Source organism: Arachis ipaensis, chromosome B5 (assembly GCF_059453495.1).
Source record: "Arachis ipaensis isolate K30076 ecotype BB chromosome B5, ASM5945349v1, whole genome shotgun sequence".
NCBI lineage: Eukaryota > Viridiplantae > Streptophyta > Magnoliopsida > Fabales > Fabaceae > Arachis > Arachis ipaensis.
In genome coordinates this window covers 81,779,724-81,786,661 of record NC_142440.1, presented here as the reverse complement: position 1 = coordinate 81,786,661, position 6,938 = coordinate 81,779,724, and positions in this window count along the sequence as shown.

Sequence of the window (6,938 nt, the reverse complement as noted above, 5' to 3'; positions counted from 1 at the left end):
AATTAAAATAAAAGAAAAATATTTTTGTTTTTATTTTAATTATTAGTTAGAATACGAAATTTTTGAAAGAAATAAAATAAAATTAGAATTTAAAACAATTAGTTAATCAAAAGGAATTTTTGAAAAAGTGGTCAGTGGTTTTCGAAAATTAGAGAGAGAGAAAAGTAGTTAGGTGGTTTTGAAAAAGATAAGAAATAGTAAACTTTTAAAATCAAATAAAAAGTCAAGTAGTTAATTGAAAAAGAATTGAAAATAAATTTTGAAAAGATAAGAAGTTAGAAAAAGATTTTGAAATTATGTTTTGAAAAGGATATGATTGAAATTTACTTTGAAAAGATTTGAAAAAGAAATTTAAAAAGATTTGATTTTGAAAATTAAAGTTGATGACTTGACTAACTAGAAACTAAAAGATATGACTCTAGAATTTAAAGATTGAACCTTTCTTAACAGGCAAGTAACAAACTTGAAATTTTTTGAATCAAAACATTAATTGTTAGTAAAGTTTTCGAAAATGTGAAATAAAATTAAGAAAAATATTTTGAAAACTAATTTTGAAGAATTTTCGAAAAAGCATGAAAGGAAAAAAAATAGATTTGAAAAAAAAAAAGATTTGAAAAGATAGAATTTTTAAATTGAAATTTTGACTTGACTAACAAGAAATAACTAATTTTAAAAATTTTTGACTAAGTCAACCCAAAATTTCGAAATTTATGAGTAAATAAGGGAAGGATATTATTTTTTATTTTTTTGAATTAATGAAGAAAGAGAAAAACAACAAAATGACACAAGACATAAAAATTTAAGATCAAAACAAACAATGCATGCAAGAATACTTTGAATGTCAAGATGAACATCAAGAACACTTTGAAGATCATGATGAACATCAAGAACATATTTTTGAAAATTTTTAAGAAAAGAGACACATGCAAGACACCAAACTTAAAAATTTTTAATGTTTAGACACTAATAATTCGAAAATGCATATGAAAAACAACAAAAAACAAAAAACAAGAAAATGTAAAGATCAAATAAAGAAAATCATCAAGCACAACTTGAAGATCAAAGAAGAACACAATGCATATATTTTTAAAAATTTAAGAAAAATTGAAACATGCAATTGACACCAAACTTAAAATTTGACACTAGACTCAAACAAAAAACACAAAATTTGTGGTTTTATGATTTTATTAATTTTTTTTGTATATTTCGAAATTATTTTGGAAAAAAGAAAATAAAGAAATTCAAAATTTTAAATAAGAATTCCAGGATTCATGCAATGTTAGTCTAAAGCTTCGGTCCAAAAGAATTAGACATGGCCAAATGGCCAGCCAAGCTTTAGCAGAGCATTACATACAACAACCAAATAGATAGGAATCGAAAGGCTTCTGCAATGATAAGTGGAAACCTCAGTCCAAGAGATTAGAGATGCCTTAACAGCCAGCCAGGCTTCAACATATCTCATGAAACTCTAGAATTCATTCTTAAAAATGTTTATGAATTTTTTGAAAACTAAAATAATTTTTTTTGTATTTTTTTTCGAAAATAAAAAATAAAAAAAAATCAAACATAAAAAAAAATTACCTAATCTAAGCAACAAGATGAACCGTCAGTTGTCCAAACTCGAACAATCCCCAGCAACGGCACTAAAAACATGGTGCACAAAATTTCGATTCACACTTTTTACAACTCCGCGCAACTAACCAGCAAGTGCACTGGGTCATCCAAGTAATACCTTACGTGAGTAAGGGTCGATCCCACAGAGATTGTCAGCTTGAAGCAAGCTATGGTCATCTTGTAAATCTCAGTCAGGCGGATTCAATTGGTTATGAGGTTTAGATAATTAAAAGATAAACAAAACATAAAATAAAATAAAGATACTTATGTAATTATTTGGTGGGAATTTCAGATAAGCGTTTGGAGATGCTTTGTTGCTTCTGAACCTCTGCTTTCCTATTGTCTTCTTCCAATCAAGCGTGCTCCCTTATATGGAAAGCTGTATGATCCTCTCGGATGAAAAATACCAGGTACGATCTCTGTACGGCTAATCAACTGTCGGATTTCTCGTCTCGGATGAAAAATACCAGGCACAACTACCGCACGGCTAATCATCTGTCGGTTCTCACTAGCGTCGGAATAGGATCTCTCTATCCTTTTGCAAACTGTTACTGTGCCCAACATTCGCAAGTTTGAAGCTTGTCACAGTCATCCTTTCCCAGATCCTACTCGGAATACCACAGACAATGTTTAGACTTTCCGAATCTCAGGAATGCTGCCAATTAGTTCTAGCCTATACCACGAAGGTTCTAATCTCAGATTCGGATGCTCTGTTCTCAGGAGAGACGATGTGAATCGTGAATCAGATACCCAAGAGAATATACTCCGGCTGTCGTCCAATGACTACGTTGAACATCGTGTAGACCGCTTGTGGTTGTCAGGCACGCGGATCTTGGCTAAGCGAGTAACGAAGATTTTGGGTGATTGTCACGGGTCACCCCTTCATTCTGTCTTAACTGAATTAAGTACGAAAGTATATCTTGGAGAAGAAGTAAGCATGAATTGAAAGAGAAACAATAGTACTTGAATTAATTCCTGAAGAATAGCAGAGCTCCACACCTTAATATATGAGGTGTAGAAACTCCACCGTAGAAAATACATAAGAGAAAATAGTCTAGGCATGGCCGTGTGGCCAGCGTCCAAGTCCAAGGATGATAATATCATAATCCTCTAATACAATAGTAAAAAGTGCTATTTATACTAAACTAATTACTAGGGATTACAGAAAAGGAATAACTAAGTGCAGATAGTGCAGAAATCCACTTTCGGGGCCCACTTGGTGTGTGCTTGGGCTGATCATTGAAGCTTTCACGTGCATAGGCCATTCTTGGAGTTAAACACTAGCTTGGTGCCAGTTTGGGCGTTTAACTCCAGTTCTGGTGCCAGTTCTGGCGTTTTACTCCAGAAAAGGGTCTTTGGTGGGCGTTTGAACGCCAGTTTGGGCCATCAAATCTCGGGCAAAGTATGGACTATTAAACATTGTTGGAAAGCCCAAGATGTCTACTTTCCAACTCAATTAAGAGCACACCAATTGCGCCTCAGCAGCTCCAGAAAATGCACTTTGAGTGCAAGAGGGTCAAAATCCAACCGCATCTGTAGTCCTTTTTCAGCCTCTGGATCAGATTTTTGCTCAAGTCCCTCAATTTCAGCCAGAAAATACCTGAAATTACAGAAAAACACATAAACTCATAGTAAAGTCCAGTAATGTGATTTTTGCATAAAAACTAATAAAAATATAATAAAAAGTAACTAAAACATACTAAAAACTATGTAAAAACAATGCCAAAAAGGGTATAAATTATCCGCTCATCACAACACCAAACTTAATTTGTTGCTTGTCCCCAAGCAACTAAAAACAAAATAGGATAAAAAGAAGATAAGATACAATAAATACCAAAAATATCAATGAAGATTAGTTTCAATCAGATAAGCGGGGCTAGTGTTATTGATTCTCTTAGTTCAGTATGTTGATTCTTGAACACAGCTACTTTATGAGTCTTGGCCGTGACCCTAAGCATTTTGTTTTCCAGTATTACCACCGGATACATAAATGCCACTGACACATAACTGGGTGAACCTTTTCATATTGTGACTCAGCTTTGCTCGAGTCCCCAGTTAGAGGTGCCCAGAGCTCTTAAGCACACTCTTTTTTTTTGGACCACGACTTTAACCGCTCAGTCTCAAGCTTTTCACTTGACACCTTCACGCCACAAGCACATGGTTAGGGACAGCTTGATTTAGCCGCTTAGGCCAGGATTTTATTCCTTTGGGCCCTCCTATCCATTAATGCTCAAAGCCTTGGATCCTTTTTACCCTTGCCTTTTGGTTTAAAGGGTTATTGGCTTTTTCTGCTTGCTTTTTCTTTTTCTTTCTTTTTTTCTTTATTTTTCGCCTATTTTTTTTGCAAGCTTTTGCTTTTCACTGCTTTTTCTTGCTTCAAAAATCAATTTTATGATTTTTCAGATTATCAACAACATTTCTCTTTTTTCATTATTCTTTCAAGAGCCAACAATTTTAACATTCATAAACTTCACTATAAAAAATATGCACACTTCAAGCCTTCATTCAGAAAATAAAAAGTATTGCCACCACATCAAAATAATTAAACTATTTTCAAGATAGAATTCATAATTCATGTACTTCTTTCTCTTTTTCAGAAAACATTTTTCATTTAAGAAAGGTAAAGGATTCATAGGAAATTCATAGCCTTAAGGCATAGACACTAAATACTAATGATCATGTAATAAAGACAAAAACATAGACAAAACATAAAGCATCGAAAACCGAAAAATAGAAAAATAAGAACAAGGAAATTAAAGAACGGGTCCACCTTAGTGACGGCGGCTAGTTCTTCCTCTTGAAGATCCTATGGAATGCTTGAGCTCCTCTATGTCTCTTTCTTGCCTTTGTTGCTACTCTCTCAAGGCCTTTTGGTCCTCTCTGATTTCATGAAGGATAATGGAGTGCTCTTGGTGATCCATCCTTAGTTGCTCCATGTTAGAACTCAAATCCCAATAGTTATGTGGAGGGAAATGCATCCCTTGAGGCATCTCAGGGATTTCTTGATGAGGAATTTCCTCATGCTCTTGTTGAGGTCCATGAGTGGCTCTCTTGTTTGCTCCATCCTCTTTTTAGTGATGGTTTTGTCATCTTCAATGAGTATGTCTTCCTCTATGACAATTCCAGCTAAATTGCATAGGTTACAGATGAGATGAGGCAAGACTAACCTTGCCAAAGTGGAGGGCTTGTCTGCCACCTTGTAGAGTTCTAGAGGTATGATCTCATGAACTTGTACTTCCTCTCTATTCATGATACTATGGATCATGATAGCCCGGTCTATTGTAACTTCAGACCGGTTGCTAGTAGGAATGATAGAGCGTTGGATGAACTCTAGCCATCCCCTAGCCACGGGTTTGAGGTCAAGCCTTCTCAGTTGAACCAGCTTGCCTTTAGAATTTCTCTTCCATTGGGCTCCTTCCACACAGATGTCCATGAGGATTTGGTCCAACCTTTGATCAAATTTGACCCTTCTAGTGAAAGGGTGGGGATCTCCTTACACTATTGGCAAGTTGAATGCCAACCTCACGTTTTCTGAACTGAAATCCAAGTAATTCCCCCGAACCATTGTGAGCCAATTCTTTGGGTTAGGGTTCACACTTTGATCATGGTTCTTAGTGATCCATGCATTAGCATAGAACTCTTGAACCATTAAGATTTTGACTTGTTGGATGGGGTTGGTGAGAGATTCCCAACCTCTTCTCCGAAACTCATGTCGGATCTCCGGATATTCACCCTTTTTTAGCATAAAGGGGACTTTGGGAATCACCTTTTTCTTGGCCACAACTTCATAGAAGTGGTCTTGATGGACTTTTGAGATGAATCTTTACATCTCTCATAACTCAGAAGTGGGATCAATTGCCTTCTCTTTCCTCTTTCTAGAGGTTTCTCTGGCCTTAGATGCCATTAATGGTTATAGAAAAATAAAAAAGCAGAGCTTTTTCCCATACCAAATTTAAAAGGTTTGCTCATCCTCGAACAAAAGAAGAAAGAAAGGAGTAGAAGAAGAAGAAATAGAAGAGATAGAGGGGAGTAATGAATTCGGCCAAGGGGGTTTAAGTGGTTATGATGTGTGAAATGGAAGGTGGTAAGGAGGGGTATTTATATGGTAAGGGAGAGAGGGAAGTCATGTAAGAGGGGGTTGGGTTTGGGAGGGAAATGTTTTGATTTTAAATGGTGAGGTAGGTGGGGTTTATGATGGATGGATGTGAGTGGTGACGAGATTATGGGGAAAAGGGTAGGACTTGATAGGTGAATGGTATTTGGGGAAGATGTATTGATGTGATTGGTCAAGGGTATTTGGGGAAGAGTGTTATGGAGAGGTATGAAGAGGAGAGAGAGTGAGTTGGGGTAGGTGGGATCCTGCGGGGTCCACAAATCCTGAGGTGTCAAGGAATTCTGCTCCCTGCACCTGTCTGGCGTTTAAACGCCCTCTGTGTGCCATTTCTGGCATTTAACGCCAACTCTGCTACCTTTTCTTGCGTTGAACGCCAGGCTGATGCCCATTTCTAGTGTTTAACACCCACCAGACACCCTTTTTTGGTGTTAAATGCCAGTTTGTCTGCTAATGCTAGCGTTTAATGCCAGCTAGACACCAGACACCCTTTTCTGGCTTTTAACACCCAGAATGCTGCCAGACTGGGCGTTAAACACCCATTCTACTATCCTTACTGGCATTTAAATGCCAGAAAGGCCTGTCCTCCAGGGTATGCTATTTTTGATGCTACTTTTGATTCTGCTTTAATTCTGCAGCTATTTTTATGACTTCTCATGATCATCTATCTAAAGAAAACATAACATGACAATGGAAAACAAATGTCTATAATGAATATAATTAAATAACATTGGGTTGCCTCCCAATAAGCGCTTCTTTAATGTCAATAGCTTGACAGTGAGCTCTTAGAGAGCTTCACAGAGACTCATAGCTTAATGGTGGCCTCCCAACACGAAACTTAGAAGTTGAGTGTGGAGGCTCTGTTTGACTCTGTATTGAGGGATGCTTTTCATGCTTTCTCTCCATGGTTACAGAAGAAGATCCTTGAGCCTTAAACACAAGGTAGTCCTCATTCAATTGAAGGACTAACTCTCCTGTGTCTACATCAATCACAGCTCTTGCTGTGGCTAGGAAGGGTCTTCCAAGGATAATGGATTCATCCTCATCCTTCCCAGTGTCTAGGATTATGAAGTCAACAGGGATGTACAGGCCTTCAACCTTCACTAAGACATCCTCTACAAGTCCATAAGCCTGTTTTATTGATTTGTCTGCCATCTCTAATGAGATTCTTGTAGCTTGTACCTCAAAGATCCCTAGTTTCTCCATTACAGAG